This window comes from Saccostrea echinata, unplaced genomic scaffold, assembly GCF_033153115.1.
Source record: "Saccostrea echinata isolate AGI-Se365-2 ecotype Australia unplaced genomic scaffold, CSIRO_AGI_Sech_v1 ptg000023l, whole genome shotgun sequence".
NCBI lineage: Eukaryota > Metazoa > Mollusca > Bivalvia > Ostreida > Ostreidae > Saccostrea > Saccostrea echinata.
In genome coordinates, this window is record NW_026889772.1 from 69,699 (window position 1) to 87,701 (window position 18,003).

At 37.8% G+C, this 18,003-nt stretch overlaps 1 pseudogene; it reads right to left on the reverse strand.

Annotated features, from left to right (window-relative positions):
* Positions 1–13,852: 13,852 nt before the first annotated feature.
* Positions 13,853–16,782, reverse strand: LOC133191321 (uncharacterized; annotated as a pseudogene).
* Positions 16,783–18,003: the final 1,221 nt, after the last annotated feature.

Below are 18,003 nucleotides of genomic sequence, written 5' to 3' on the forward strand. Positions count from 1 at the left end.
ACCCCCATTAACCTTAACCCTTACCCTAACCCAAACCCCAATCCTAACCCCTAACCCTAACCCCATTAACCCTAACCCCACTAACCCCACTAACCCCACTAACCCTAACCCTAACCCCGCTAACCCCACTAACCCCACTAACCCTAACCCCACTAACCCTAACACCCACTAACCCTAACCCCACTAACCCTTACCCCGCTAACCCCGCTAACCCCACTAACCCTAACCCCACTAACCCTAACCCTAACACCCACTAACCCTAACCCCACTAACCCTAACCCCGCTAACCCCACTAACCCCGCTAACCCCACTAACCCCACTAACCCTAACCCCACTAACCCTAACCCTAAACCCACTAACCCCACTAACTCTAACCCCACTAACCCTAACCCTTACCCTAACACTAACCCTAACCCTAACCCCCACTAACCCTGACTTTAACCCCCTGCAAACACTTACTTTTCGTTTTTTGCTCATATCTTTTGACAGACTACTCCGATGTCAGCGTTCTTGGTGTTTTTGGAAAGGTCTTGAAGAGCTCTTTACGCTGATGTCATGCACTTGTCGTTCTAGAGAGCAAAAAGTAGAATGACAGGCGATTTTCTTTTATATGCTTGCAAACGGCAGAAGATCTTTATTTCGTTATGGATTTTCAAGATCTTGGGCTTGTCAGAAAGCTCTTGACAACATCTATCCATAGCCATAACGCTCAGAACAATTAGCCACTTTTCTTGAGGCTTTCTAGAGCAGATATTGCCTAGGTGTACCCACGCTGCATACACAGACATCTTTCAACCCTCGCAACTTTTTTCCTCTTTAACCTCTAATAACCATCTTCGGTTTGTTGACAGAACTTGCCAAGACCTTTTCAATGACACCAAGAATTTGAAAATCGCCTGAAAACTAAGAGAGATACGGACCTTTCAATTTGGCGTCAATTTTCCACCTCTTCTGAGCAGTTTTTGGTCATTTCAGAGAGAAGGATTGAGGTAAGGATTTCAAGAGCTACTGGACCTTTCATGAAAAGAGGAGTTTCCTTTCGTCCCAAATTTTCGACTTCCGCCGACGTCGTCTTTTGGTCCAACTGGAATTACAGAACATTTTCTTCATATACCCATAGGTTGCATGCCCTTGGAGCACTGAGGCTGAGCTTTGGTATGTGGATTCCTTGAAGTCTTCTTAATCTTTAATGTACGAGTTTAGGGCCTCTATCTCTCACCCTTTTCCAGATATAAGCCCAAAGAGAACTTAGCGCGGAACGCAAGTTTACCTCGTCTCCGAGCATAACCACTTTCCTGGGCACTTGAAAAGTACTCACTGAGACCTCCTCAGCAACGTTCAGCTTGTCTGGAGCTGACCACAAAGAACCGTCCAACCCCTGTCTCACATTTTCTAAGACTTTTGTACATTTTCCGCATGTTCAGTCTATAATATCTTTTGAGGGAGAAAGTATTTCTACTAACTCTTTGCAGCTTCTAGGAGTCCCTATCGGGGTGTATCACTGACATAAGTGCGGTGTGTCGATTGCATGCCATTCTCCAGATATGGGAGGTTGAAAATGGTCAAAATTTCTCAATTTGTCCATTTCTAAGCACAATCTTTGGTGTAAATAAGAAGCCACTTTTTCTCCCTTTTCCTGGCACCTGGGTTTTACGCTTCTGACTTAGTCGTGTTGTCCGTTTTCTTAGCTTTCCAACGACACCAAACTCGTCTTAATCCGACGATAAATAAGAAAGTTATGAGCTTCGGAAAATTCCACTATTTCCTTTACTATTACTTCTATCCATGACTTTCACTTTCACTTTCATTTGACCTAGATAGTTCATGACCTAGATAGTTCATCTTCGTTTTGTACCTATACCCTACTCCAAACCCTAACCCTAACCCCCATTAACCTTAACCCTTACCCTAACCCAAACCCCAATCCTAACCCCTAACCCTAACCCCATTAACCCTAACCCCACTAACCCCACTAACCCCACTAACCCTAACCCTAACCCTGACCCTGACCCTAACCCTAACCCTGACGCTGACCCTAACCCTAACCCTAACCCTCACCCTCACCCTAACCCTAACCCTGACCCTAACCCTAACCCTGACCCTGACCCTAACCCTAACCCTGACCCTGACCCTAACCCTAACCCTAACCCTAACCCTGATTTTTAGGATTTATCCAGGGTTATCCCTTTAAACTTCATATCTGGTGTTCATATTCGGGTTCTAAGTTAGGGAGATGATGTTAAATAGAATGAATCCTCAACCCTTCCCGAACCCGGAAGTTAAAGGGTCAACCCTGAGTTAACCCTGATTTTTAGGGTCCATTCAGGGTTATCCCTTTAAACTTCATATCTGGTGTTTATATTCGGGTTTTAAGATAACTACATGATGGTTAATTGAATGAACCCTCAACCCTTCCCGAACCCGGAAGTTAAAGGGTCAACCCTGATATAACCCTGATTTTTGGGATTTATCCAGGGTTATCCCTTTATACTTCATATCTGGTGTTCATATTCGGGTTCTAAGTTAGGGAGATGATGTTAAATAGAATGAACCCTCAACCCTTCCAGAACCCGGAAGTTAAAGGGTCAACCCTGAGTTAACCCTGATTTTCAGGGTCCATTCAGGGTTATTACTTTAAGCTTCATATCTGGTGTTTATATTCGGGTTTTAAGATGACTACATGATGGTTAATTGAATGAACCCTCAACCCTTCCCGAACCCGGAAGTTAAAGGGTCAACCCTGACTTAACCCTGATTTTTAGGGTCCATTCAGGGTTATCCCTTTAAACTTCATATCTGGTGTTTATATTTGGGTTGTAATATAAGTAGATGATGTTTAATCGAATGAACGCTTAGTCCTTCCCGAACCCGGACTTTAAATGGATGAGTCCGAGTTAACCCTTTCTTGCAGTGTTCATCCAGTTTTATCTCCATAAACCTCATATCTGTTGTTCCGATTGGGGTTGAATGATAGTTATACAAAGTCCATTTGCATGAGTTTTTAAATCTATCCAAACGCGGAAGTGTAAGGAATAACCTTGATGTAGCCCTTTTTTCAGTCTTTGTTTTCTTGTTAATACTTTGTTCATCATTCTTAACTTCATATGTATTGTTGATATTCTTAAGTAATAATAATAGATAATGTTCAATTAAATGAGCCCTAAGAAATCTTAAATCCTTATGTTTTCAGATGTCTTATGTCTTCATATCTGCTTATTGTAATTGATTTTTAATATAATTAATTATCATAACAATTCTCTCCAGAAGCATGAAGTTCAAATTGTCACACAGAGTAAACCCTTATTGTAGAGATCATTCAGGTAATTTACTATCACATAATATCTGGAAAAAGAATTTTGGGACCCAATTTAACAGAAAAGTCAATGCAACCTAAAAATCAAAATTAAATTGTAATCCGAATATTTAATTCATGCACCTTTGCATTTTTTTTTGGTTTAAAATAAACAACTATTTCATATAACAATCATTTATTTATTATTTTTCAATCTGTGCTTTGATCATTTTTTAATATTCCTTATTAAAAAGTACACAGCAATAGATACAATTCAGTGATTATCTTACAATCTTGCTGTCAAATGACAGAATGATCTGACAAAATAGGAGAAAAAAATCAATTATGTCCATAATACAAGAACTGAAACAATTCACATTGATTTAGGTCAATTTAAGCCATTCATTTTTAACCTTGTCATTAAACAACCCATCATGAATTACATGTTTGTTGTCTGATTATCTGTTTCGGAAAAGCTACAGAACCTTTCTTGTGTACAGGTATCATGGCTATCCAGCACTCCCATCCTCTTTCGTAAAACAATTGAAACCCTAAAGAGCTGCTGAAATTCATAAGCTCGCTTTTAGAATATTCTGTTACATGTTTCTTTAAAGTGCTTCTAATCTCACGTAAACTGCCATTCTCATTCGGAAAGAGTGTTATATGTCTAACTGGCATTCGTATTCCATTTAAATTCTTCAGTTCAATAACACATCCATCAATATCAAAAGTGTACTGAAGCCAAACATCTCTTTCTGCTTCGTCAACTGTCACGCTTCTTACGAATACCCGTTTATCTCTTTTGAAGAATAACATGGGTGACTCGCTCACAGGATAATACCTATTCGCTAAGTTCATGTTCTCCATCACAGTTTCCGCAAAAGTCTGCTCATCTTCCTCGGTATTCATCTTTAAATAAAAAAAAGTTCCAGTCATATTGATTCAATTTTATATACATTTAAATAAAGCTAACTTTACTTATCTAACATAATAGAAGGTCTCTTTAATCAGTTATATTAAAATGGTACCCTTTGCAGAAGATGTAAAATCCAGAAAAAAATTTATATGCTGAAAATTGTACTAACAATATTAAAATATCCTACTTCACAATGTTGGAAAGCAAAAAAATATGCTCTCATACTCATTAAGTAAAATAAATATGAATAAAGAGTAAAAAACCTGTAGAAAACCAAAGTAAACCCATCGTATACCTAGGTTTCACAATAATATTCACCCTGTATCACGGCCAAGTTTTCCCTGGGTTATACCCGGGTTTAACATGGGTTAAACCCGTGTATATCTTGGGTTATACTCGGGTTTATCATGGGTTAAACCCAGATATATCCTTGATTATACCTGGGTAATACCCAGGTATATCCTGGGTTATACCCGGGTATATCCTGGGTTATACCCGGGTATATCCTGGGTTATACCCGGGTATATCCTGGGTTTAACCCTTGATTATCCTGGGTTAAACCCGGGTATATCTTGGGTTAAACCCAGGTATAACCCGGGTTAAACCCGGGTATACCCTGGGTAAAACCCGGGTATACCGTGGGTTAAACCCGGGTATACCTAGGGTATACCCGAGTACACTGGTGTGCATACTCAGCATCATTTGAAGTTTACTTAAATGACCTTAATTTCAATCAATATGTTCTTATTGTGTAATTAAAAGGAATATATCCTAATTAACCATTGAAAATACACTTTAAATTACCAGGTACTATTGAAGAACACAAAAAAATATACATAAACTTTGTCCTCTTAAACACAAAAAATTCATTATACTTCCGTAAATTTTTAATGCAAAAATAAGGCAAGATTATGCATTACTTCCTTAAAAAAGATGCCGTTGCTTACTCAAACAATACATGATAATTAGCAATTAAAAAAATCAAATGAAATATTACCTTACATCAAAAAAATCACCCATTAAAAACACAACAGTATATAAACGTCCAAATCGAAAGAAATTCTGCAAGAAAACACCTACTTTCACAATGAAATGATTGACAATCACGTGATAAAATAGGCGGAGTCCCGCAATCCCGCACCCGCAACACGTCAAAGTGCCCTTACCCTAACCCTAACCCTAACCCAACCCTAACCCTAACCCTAACCCAACCCTAACCCTAACCCTAACCCCACTAACCCTAACCCCCACTAACCCTAACCCCCACTAACCTTAACCCCACTAACCCTAACCCCCACTAACCCTAACCCCACTAACCCTAACCCTAACCCCACTAACCCTAACCCCCTTTAACCCTAACCCCCACTAACCCTAACCCCCACAAATCCCGACTTTAACCCCTGCAAACACTTACTTTTCGTTTTTTGCTCATATCTTTCGACAGACTGCTCCGATGTTAACGTTCTTGGTGTCGTTGGAAAGGTCTTGAGGAGCTCTTTACGATGATGTCATGAACCTGTCTGTTCAGAGAGCAAAAAGTTGAATAACAAGCGATTTTCTTGATATGCTTGCAAACGGCAGAAGATCTTTATTTCGTTATGGATTTTCAAGTTCCTGGGCTTGTCAGAAAGCTCTTGACAACGTCTATCCATAGCCATAACGGTCAGAACAATTTACGACTTTTCGCGAGGCTTCCTAGAGCAAATATTGGCCTAGGTGTACCCACGCTGCTGAGACATACATCTTTCAACCCTCGCAACTTTTTTCGTCTTTAACCTTTAATAACCATCTTCGCGTTTTTGACAGAACTTGCCAAGACCTTTTCAATGACACCAAGAGTTTGAAAATCGCATGAAAACGAAGAGAGATACGGACCTTTCAATTTGGCGTCAATTTACCACCCCTCCTGAGCAGTTTTTAAGCATTTCAGAAAGAAGGATTGAGGTAAGCATTTCAAGACCTACTTGACCTTTCATGGGAAGAGGAGTTCCCTTTCGTCCCAAATTTTCGACTTCCGCCGACGTCGCCTTCCGGTCCAACTGGAATTATAGCACATTTTCTTCAAATACCCATAGGTTGCACGCCCTTGGAGCACTGAGGCTGAGCTTTGGTATGTGGATTCCTTGACCTCTACACAACTTTCGAAATATTTGGGGGTCTAGCTCGCACCCTTTTCCAGTTACAAGCCGAAAAAGAACTTGGTGCAAAACGGAAATTCGCCTTCATTCCCAGCCAAATCCCTTTTCTCGGCACTTGAAAAGCTCTCATTGAGACTTCCTCAGCAACGTCCAGGTTGTCGAGATCTGACCACGATAACCCGTCCAACCCCTCTTTCAAATTTTCCAAGACTTTCCTACATTTTCCTCCTCTTTAGTCTTTCATATCTTAAGAGAGAGAAACTATTTTTGCTTACTCTTTGTGGCTTCTAGGAGTCCCTATCGAGGTCTATTACTGACATCAATTTGGTGTTTCAATTTCCTTTACTGTTACTTCTATTCATGACATGAAAAGAAAAGACAACTCAGAGAGATGAAAAAATCCACTTTAATCTTTGTACATTAAATTATCAAGACATCAGCGCGGGTTAAAAACTAGTGCAGTCCACTAATTATTTCATCACATAAAGCTTTCGCTGTGTATAGCGTGGTCCGCTGTAGACGCACTCGCAGGCTTTGTGTATAGGATGCCATCCGCAACAGGTGTGAAATGCTTAGGTCGACACTTTGAGCGCGCGCTGACTTTGAATAGGGTAAGCGCATAGTTTCACAGACAGTGGAAAAAAGAAGACGTGAAAAAGGTAGGCAAAATACTTCATCGTTAGGTTATTAAGATATTATTTAAAAACGAATATTATTCTTGCCAAATTGAAGTTGTATATAATGTAAAATTAACATGCACGTGGAATCTTTAGGTAGACACAAATTTTGCAATTATTTTTTCTAGGTCCCAACAAATATACATTTTTCTTGTATTTCTTAAAAATACAAGAAATAACGGTGAAATTAGGCTTTCTTTTCCTTCGTCTTAGTTGACCGTGCAAATATAAAGCAACAAATTTCTATTCGATACGTAATCGACAAAAATAAGGACATGTCTGGTGTCGCGACATGTCCAAATCACTGAAGTCATTCTTAATTTGTTGCGACATGAGTTTACGACTAACCGAGCATTGCAAACAATTAGTAACATGTTATGTTTTGTAAAGTTCTCACATACCATGCATTGTTGCAATTAAATTAGAACATTTCAATCTCAAGATATTTCAAGTTGAAAACGGTCAACAAATCTCATTCTGTTACTTTTTAAGTACAATCTTTGGTTTTAATTAAAACCCATGTTTTCACCCTTTCTGGCTACCTGCACTTTAAAACTCTCTCATAGTCTTATTGTCCGTTTTCTTACCTTTCCAACGACACCAAACTCGTCTAAATCCGATAATAAATAAGAGAGTTAGGAGCTTCGGAAAATTCCACTATTTCCTTTACTATGACTTCTATCCCTGACTTTCACTTTCACTTTCTTTGACCTAATTCCGGCATGACCTAATTCCGGCAACTTCGTTTTTTGCCTATACCCTAACCCTAACCCTAACCCTAACCCCGCGCGCTGACTTTGAATAGGGTAAGCGCATAGTTTCACAGACAGTGGAAAAAAGAAGACGTGAAAAAGGTAGGCAAAATACTTCATCGTTAGGTTATTAAGATATTATTTAAAAATGAATATTATTCATGTAAAATTAACGTGCACGTGGAATCTTTAGCGAGACACAAATTTTGCAATTATTTTTTCTAGGTCCCAACAAATATACATTTTTCTTGTATTTCTTAAAAATACAAGAAATAACGGTGAAATTAGGCTTTCTTTTCCTTCGTCTTAGTTGACCGTGCAAATATAAAGCAACAAATTTCTATTCGATACGTAATCGACAAAAATAAGGACATGTCTGGTGTCGCGACATGTCCAAATCACTGAAGTCATTCTTAATTTGTTGCGACAGGAGTTTACGACAAACCGAGCATTGTGCACAATTAGTAACATGTTATGTTTTGTAACGTTCTCACATACTATGCATTGTTGCAATTAAATGAGAACATTTCAATCTCAAGATATTTCAAGTTGAAAACGGTCAACAAATCTCATTCTGTTACTTTTCAAGTACAATCTTCGGTTTTAATTACAACAGATGTTTTCACCCTTTCTGGCTACCTGCACTTAAAAAAACTCTCTCATAGTCTTATTGTCCCTTTCCTAACCTTTCCAACGACACCAAACTCGTCTTAATCGGATAAGAAATAAAAAAGTTATGAGCTTCGGAAAACTCAAGTATTTCCCTTACAATAACTTCTATGACTAACTTTCACTTTCACTTTGTTTGACCTAATTCCGGCATGACCTAGTTCCGGCAACTTCGTTTTGTGCCTATACCCTAACCCTAACCCTAACCCTGACTAACTGAGTATTGCAAACAAATAGATGTATGTTACATTTTACACTTTCGAACCCCAGGGTTAGATATTTATTTTTGTACATTTTCTGCATGTTCAGTCATTAATATCTTTTGAGGGAGAAAGTATTTCTACTAACTCTTTGCAGCTTCTAGGAGTCCCGATCGGGGTGTATCACTGACACAAGTGCGGTTTGTCGATTGCATGCCATTCTCCAGATATGGGAGGTTGAAAATGGTCCAAAATTCTCAATTTCTCACTTTCTAAGCACAATCTTTGGTGTAAATTAAATGCCACCTTTTCTTCCTTTTCCTTGCACCTGGGTTTAATGCCTCTGACTCAGTCATGTTGTCCGTCTTCTTAGCTTTCCAACGACACCAAACTCGTCTTAATCCGATGATAAATAAGAAAGTTATGAGCTTCGGAAAATTCCACTATTTCCTTTCCTATTACTTCTATCCCTGACTTTCACTTTCACTTTCATTTGACCTAGATAGTTCATGACCTAGATAGTTCATCTTCGTTTTGTACCTATACCCTACTAACCCTCACCCCACTAACCCTAACCCCACTAACCCTAACCCCATTAACCCTAACCCCACTAACCATAACCCCACTAACCCTAACCCCACTAACCCTAACCCTGACCCTAACCCCCAATAACACTAACCCCATTAACCCTAACCCCACTAACCCTAACCCTAACCCCACTAACCCTAACCCCACTAACCCTACTAACCCTAACCCCACTAACCCTAACCCCATTAACCCTAACCCCACTAACCCCACTAACCCTAACCCGTGCAATTATAAAGCAACAAATTTCTATTCGATACGTAATCGACAAAGATAAGGACATGTCTGATGTCGCGACATGTCGAAATCACTAAAGGCCTTCTGAATTTGTTGCGACATGATTTTTCGACTAACCGAGTGTTGCGAACAATTAAGAACATGTTGAATTTTGTTTATTCAATGCATTTCCTATTTTGTTTCTATTATATGAGGACATAAAGTTCACAAATTGATTAAAGTTACATTTTACACTTTCTAAACCCCAAAGTGAAATTTATATTTCCCTTTTTGGCTAATTTTTGCTTATTATTCAATTTATATTTGAAAGTAGAAGAAAATCAACCTTTATTTAATATGAATAACCTGAAATTAGAGAAAATATTTCACAGCTTCCCTCCAAATGACCTCTGCTCAGAGGTAAGCAGCATTGAAGGTGAAATTTTCTAAGTCCTTACAAAATTCCATTTTTCTTGTATTTCTTAAAAATACAGGGAATTTAACTAAGATTAAGCTTGTTTTTTCTTCGTCTAAGTTAACCGTACAAATGTAAAGCAAAAAAAACTTCAGCTTGATACGTAAGCGACAAAAATAGGGGCCAATCAGGAGTCGCGACATCTCGAAATTACTTAAGTGGCCCTTGTTCAGTTGCGACATGATTTTTCGACTAAAAGAGTGTTGCGGACAGTTAGAATCAAGCTATATTTAGTTCATTCAACACATATTCTACTTTGTTGCTATTATAACAGTGCATAAAGTTCACAAAATATTTCAGTTACATTTTACACTTTCTAACCTCAGGTTTAAGAAAATTCATTTATACTGTATTTTTTAAAGAATACATGTAAATAAAACAAAATGAAGTTTGTCTCTTCTTTGTCTAAGTTAACCGTATAGGTATAAATAAAAATATTCAAGTTCTGTACGTAATCAACAGAAATAAGGACAAATCAGGTGTCGCGACATGTCGAAATCACTAAAATCATTCTTCGGAGGTTGCGACATCATTTTTCAACTAACCAAGTATTGCGAACAATTAGAAATATGATATACCTTGTTAAGTTCTCACATACTATACCTTTTTTCAATTTAGATAGCAAATAAAATTCAGAAAATGATTAAGTTACATTTTACACTTTCTGACCCCAGGGTTATAATATACATTCCCGTTTTGGCTATTTATTCTTATTACTCATTTCATATTTTATATTACAGGAAAATCAGCCTTCATTGAATATGAATAACCAGAAAAGAAAAAAAAAAGAAATATTTGACTGCTTCCCTCCAAATGACCTCTGCTCAGAGGTAAGTAGCATTTAAGTTGAATTTTTCTAAGTCCCGACAATAGACATTTTTCTTGTATTTCTCTTATATATAGGGAATTACAGTGAAATTAGGCTTCAATTTCCTTCGACTTACTTAACCGTACAAATATAAAGCAAAAAACATTTCTTTTATACGTAATCGACAAAAATTTGGACATATCTGGTGTCGCGACATGTTCAAATCACTTCAGTCATTCTTAAATTGTTGCGACTTGATTTTTCGACTAACCCAGTATTGCGAACAGTTAGAAACATGTTATATTTTGTAAATTCAAGACATATTCTACTTTGTTTCAGTTCAATCAGTACTTAAAGTTACTAAAATGATTATGTTACATTTTACACTTTCTAACCCCAGATTTAAGAAAATACATTTCTATAGTATTATTTGGACAAATACAGGAAAATGAAGTAAAATTAAGTCTGTTTCTTCTTTGTCTAAGTTAACCGTACAAGTATGAATAAAAAAAATTAAAGTTCTGTACGTAATCAACAAAAATAACCACAAATCAGGAGTCGCGACATGTCGATATCACTTAAGTCAATCTTTTTTAGCCCCAACATGACTTTTCCACTAACTGAGTATTGCGAACAAATAGATGCATGTTATATTTTGTAAAATCCTCACATACTATACTTTGGTGCCATTTAAACATTACAAAAACTTCACAAAATGATTAAGTTACATTTTACACTTTCGAACCCCAGGGTTAGATATTTATTTCCCTTTTTAGCTGATTTTGGCTTTTTAATCTATCCATACTTCATATTAGAGAAAAATCAACCTTTATTAAATTTATTGAATAACTTGAAATTAAAAGAAATATTTGATAGCTTCCCTCCATATGACCTCTGCTCATAGGTAAGTAGCATTTTAAGTCACAACAGATATACATTTTTCTTGTATTTCTTGTAAATACAGGGAATTAAAGTAATATTAGGCTTCATTTTCCTTTGTCTTAGTTAACCATACAAATATAAAGTCAAAAAATTTCATTCGATAAGTAATCAACAAAAATAAGGACATATCTGGTGTCGCAACATGTCAAAATCACTTAAGGCACTGTTGTTTCATAGCGACTTGCTTTGTTGACAAACCAAGTATTGTGAACAATTAGAAACATTTCTTACCTTTCCAACGACACCAAACTCGTCTAAATCCGATAATAAATAAGAGAGTTATGAGCTTCGGAAAATTCCACTATTTCCTTTACTATGACTTCTATCCATGACTTTCACTTTCACTTTCATTTGGTTTGACCTAATTTCGTCATGACCTCATTCCGTCATCTTCGCTTTTTGCCTATACCCTAACCCTAACCCTCCTCAGCAACGTCCAGGTTGTCTGGAGCTGACCACAAAAAACCGTCCAACCCCTGTCTCAGATTTTCTAAGACTTTTGTACATTTTCTGCATGTTCAGTCATTAATATCTTTTGAGGGAGAAAGTATTTCTACTAACTCTTTACATCTTCTAGGAGTCCCGATCGGGGTGTATCACTGACACAAGTGCGGTGTGTCGATTGCATGCCATTCTCCAGATATGGGAGGTTGAAAATGGTCCAAAATTCTCAATTTCTCACTTTCTAAGCACAAACTTTGGTGTAAATTAAATGCCACTTTTTCTTCCTTTTCCTTGCACCTGGAGTTTATGTCTCTGACTCAGTCATGTTGTCCGTCTTCTTAGCTTTCCAACGACACCAAACTCGTCTTAATCGGATGATAAATAAGAATGTTATGAGCTTCGGAAAATTCCACTATTTCCTTTCCTATTACTTCTATCCATGACTTTCACTTTCACTTTCATTTGACCTAGATAGTTCATGACCTAGATAGTTCATCTTCGTTTTGTGCCTATACCCTAACCCCTAACCCTAACCCTAACCCTGACCCTCACCCTCACCCTAACCCTCACCCTAACCCTAACCCTAACCCCTAACCCTAACCCTAACCCTAACCCCACTAACCCTAACCCCACTAACCCCACTAACCCTAACCCCGCTAACCCCACTAACCCCACTAACCCTAACCCCACTAACCCTACTAACCCTAACTCTAACCCTGAGTTAACCCTGATTTTTAGGGTTCATCCAGGGTTATCCCTTTAAACTTCATATCTGGTGTTCATATTCGCGTTTTAAGTAAAGGAGATGGTGTTAAATCGAATGAACCCTCAACCCTTCCCGAACCCGGAAGTTAAAGGGTCAACCCTGACTTAAACCTGATTTTTAGGATTTATCCAGGGTTATCCCTTTAAACTTCATATCTGGTGTTCATATTCGAGTTGTAAGTAAAGGAGATGGTGTTAAATCGAATGAACCCTCAAACCTTGCCGAACCCGGAAGTTAAAGGGCCAACCCTGAGTTATCCCTGATTTTTAGGGTCCATCCAGGGTTATCCCTTTAAACTTCATATCTGGTGTTTATATTCGGGTTTTAAGATAACTACATGATGGTTAATTGAATGAACCCTCAACCCTTCCCGAACCCGGAAGTTAAAGGGTCAACCCTGACTTAACCCTGATTTTTAGGATTTATCCAGGGTTATCCCTTTAAACTTCATATCTGGTGTTCATATTCGAGTTGTAAGTAAAGGAGATGGTGTTAAATCGAATGAACCCTCAAACCTTGCCGAACCCGGAAGTTAAAGGGCCAACCCTGAGTTAACCCTGATTTTTAGGGTCCATTCAGGGTTATCCCTTTAAACTTCATACCTGGTGTTTATATTTGGGTTGTAATATAAGTAGATGATGTTTAATCGAATGAACGCTTAAACCTTCCCGAACCCGGAATTTAAATGGATGAGTCCGAGTTAACCCTTTCTTGCAGTGTTCATCCAGTTTCATCTCCATAAACCTCGTATCTGTTGTTCCGATTTTCTTTCAAAATGGATATTTAGAATAAGCTTCGACAGAAAATATTATGTTATGAAGTTTTCAATTTTATTAATCTAACAACATGACTTATCTAACTTTTCGATAAATGTTTTATATACAAATAAAAGTCAAAAGGTTCTTCATTGGATTTAATGCAATTTATATAATATAATGATAATGAACTTTCAAAACTCTTATTACCTATAATGATTACAAATGTAGAAATTCCAAAATTTTACAATATCAGACATTTCATCAGTAATACATTATTAGGTCAAATAATGTTGAATGTAAAAATAATTGATCAAAGTTCTTTGTATCATCTCGAATCGTCTCTCTTAATCTTACATTTCCTTCCAAAACTGTTATATGTTTCTGCCTTGAGAAAGTTTCTAAAAACAGCAACACAGTTCGGTGTGTATACGTTTACAGTCTTCAAAGTCTTCGTAATTTTGACTCAAAGGCCCGAAATGTTCGGAAAGGAATGTTTGACTTCAGGCACTTTGATTTAAAGCGTTCATATTTCTCTAGAAAGTTGATCCCATCTAGACTTCGTACTTCATGTAAGAATTCAATTTCTTGGCTTGACCATGTACTTTGGGTAATTTTGGTTACCGGTTTACAAGTTGAAGTCCTCTTCTGTCCAATATCTTTATCAAATACAAGTGGATCATCATCGTCACCTATTTTCTTTGACATCTCTTCCATTCGCTCTCCTCTGGAACTAACTTCCGTATCCCTAGTTTCCTCTTCTCCTTTATTCTTCTTTTGCTCTCCCATTTCCAGGTCGACTTTATGTGGGACGGTAAAGTGCAAACGCTTCAAGTGTAGGTTGCGAAACCTGAAATTGGCCAACTGTAGTTTAGATAATATTTCCAACGCGATCAATCGGTTCTTGTCCAAAGGAAGATCGATCGTGAGAGCAGCCAACCTTTCATATTCTACATAAAAGCCCTGCATCAAGAAGGCGATGCAGCTGATATATGTCAATACCGTCACAGTTGGCTCCAACTCGAGTTTTTCTCTTTGGAGCCTGCGTAAACATATAGACACCCAAGGAAGTACCTTTGGAGTTTTTTTCAGCTTGCTTGCATAAACTAGTCCGCGTTTTTCCAGATCACCTCTAACTAGGTCAGACATCATTTGTTGCGTACTTTCTTGTATTTCGGGAGACTGTTGATCAATGACAATGTTCCAAAAGTTTCCGTGAAAAGACCAAGTCAGAATCATGTTTCCATGACGGTCGTATGTACTCACTGCTGGAAAGTGTTTTAAGTTGAGCTCATGAAATCCAGACTGTACAATATCTTCAACTGGAAGGGTGTTTTTCTCCAAAAGTCTGCACAGGCTTGGAAATACCATCTGTGTTTCGGTTCTCCTCTTTGTTGTCAACAGTTTTATTAGCGATTTCAGAGTCACAGCACCAACTGTCTTAAACCTGGTTTTGTCAGATTTCATCTCTCCTAAGAAATCATCAAAGAGAACGTAAGTAGCAGCCTTTCCAGTTTCGTGTAAGTCGTGAAGCAATGCAACTACCAAATGTCTACCAATGACGCCATAGCTGGCATCCAAATGATCGTGCAAACCCACTGATCGTGCAATCATTTTACGGATCATTTCCGAGTTGGTCCATATTTCAGGTGGAGGGATGCTTCGATCGTTTTGCATGCAAGTTGAGTAGACGTCTAGCGACAAGAAACCAAATTGGTCCCGTCAAACTTCGACTCGGTCCCAAAGCTCCGGGTCCAAGATTAACTGAATATGTGGTACTCCTTGAACAGAGTGGTTTTCCCCAGAGCAATTTTTCATTGGCTAATTCTAATTGATAAGATTGCCAAGTGGTTAGCACATTTCCCGTTTTCTGAAAACCCTCCAACAATTCTCGGAGTTCTTTACACATCCACAAGCCCAAATGTCTGATACAACTGAGTGTTTGGAGTGGCAAGGGAGCCAACAAAGGCACATTTTCCAGAAGTTGCTCTAAGTTTATTAGATCTAAGAAGTCAAGAGCATGCAGATTGTCAGATAATGCGGTATCCTGCGCAACGACAAATTCAAGTCTACAAGCACTCTTTCTCATTAGCACCCAGTTGCTCTCTAGAGTTGATATGTATTGTTCTGCATCTCGGAGGAAAGCTTCTGCTGTCGGCCTTGTAAAACACATACCTCCACCAATGCAAGCCGACACTGGATGAAATCGACAATTGGGCTGACGGTGTGGAATATCGGCATAAAGTTGAACAAACTGTAACTGGTCTGGAAAGCGACAAACCTTTCGTAAACCATTCTTAATATCCATTGGCCTTCCATCTTGATTGCTTTGAAAATTTCCACAGTCTGTAAGTGATAAACATGTACTTAATACACCTCTCAAGCCGATTACTTCCTGCAAACCGGAGGTGGACCACAAGAGATCTACCTCACCATCCGTGGAAATGTCTACAGCTGCATGAACAGTTGACCTACATATCTCTTCCCTATTAAAATCAGATAATGGTAGTCCATCCGTCATTTTTTCTCCAAAACGAAAACAAAATATTATTGGCCTAAATCCTGTTAAAGAGATGTTGTTCAGAGCAGTCTGTAAAGCAGAAAGTATTGTAGAACAGTCATCAGGTAACACGAACATTTTACGGACATCCCTGATATCGTTTTTCATAAGTGTTTTTGAAGCAATTCCATTCATAGCATAATCTGCGAGTATATCTTTGAATCTCGTTCTCAATGCAAGGAATGTATTGAATGTTTGTTGTCTGATTATCTGTTTCGGAAAAGCTACAGAACCTTTCTTGTGTACAGGTATCATGGCTATCCAGCACTCCCATCCTCTTTCGTAAAACAATTGAAACCCTTAAGAGCTGCTGAAATTCATAACCTCGCTTTTAGAATATTCTGTTAAATTGACATGTTTCTTTAAAGTGCTTCTAATCTCACGTAAACTGCCATTGTCATTCGGAAAGAGTGTTATATGTCTAACTGGCATTCGTATTCCATTTAAATTCTTCAGTTCAATAACACATCCATCAATATCAAAAGTGTACTGAAGCCAAACATCTCTTTCTGCTTCGTCAACTGTCACGCTTCTTACGAATACCCGTTTATCTCTTTTTAAGAATAACATGGGTGACTCGCTCACAGGATAATACCTAGTCGCTAAGTTCATGTTCTCCATCACAGTTTCCGCAAAAGTCTGCTCATCTTCCTCGGTATTCATCTTTAAATAAAAAAAAAGTTCCAGTCATATTGATTCAATTTTATATACATTTAAATAAAGCTAACTTTACTTATCTAACATAATAGAAGGTCTCTTTAATCAGTTATATTAAAATGGTACCCTTTGCAGAAGATGTAAAATCCAGAAAAAAATTTATATGCTGAAAATTGTACTAACAATATTAAAAGATCCTACATCACAATGTTGGAAAGCAAAAAAATATATGTTCTCATACTCATTAAGTAAAATAAATATGAATAAAGAGTAAAAAACCTGTAGAAAACCAAAGTAAACCCATCGTATACCTGGGTTTCACAATAATATTCACCCTGTAGCACGGCCAAGTTTTCCCTGGGTTATACCCGGGTTTTCCCTGGGTTATACCCGGGTTTAACCTGGGTTAAACCCGTGTATATCTTGGGTTATACTCGGGTTTATCATGGGTTAAACCCAGGTATATCCTTGATTATACCTGGGTAATACCCAGGTATATCCTGGGTTATACCCGGGTATATCCTGGGTTATACCCGGGTATATCCTGGGTTATACCCGGGTATATCCTGGGTTTAACCCTTGATTATCCTGGGTGAAACCCGGGTATATCTTGGGTTTAACCCTTGATTATCCTGGGTGAAACCCGGGTATACCCTGGGTTAAACCCGGGTATACCCTGGGTTAAACCCGGGTATACCTAGGGTATACCCGAGTACACTGGTGTGCATACTCAGCATCATTTGAAGTTTACTTAAATGACCTTAATTTCAATCAATATGTTCTTATTGTGTAATTAAAAGGAATATATCCTAATTAACCATTGAAAATACACTTTAAATTACCAGGTACTATTGAAGAACACAAAAACATATACATAAACTTTGTCCTCTTAAACACAAAAAATTCATTATACTTCCGTAAATTTTTGATGCAAAAATAAGGCAAGATTATGCATTACTTCCTTAAAAAAGATGCCGTTGCTTTCTCAAACAATACATGATAATTAGCAATTAAAAAAATCAAATGAAATATTACCTTACATCAAGAAAATCACCCATTAAAAACACAACAGTATATAAACGTCCAAATCGAAAGAAATTCTGCAAGAAAACACCTACTTTCACAATGAAATGATTGACAATCACGTGATA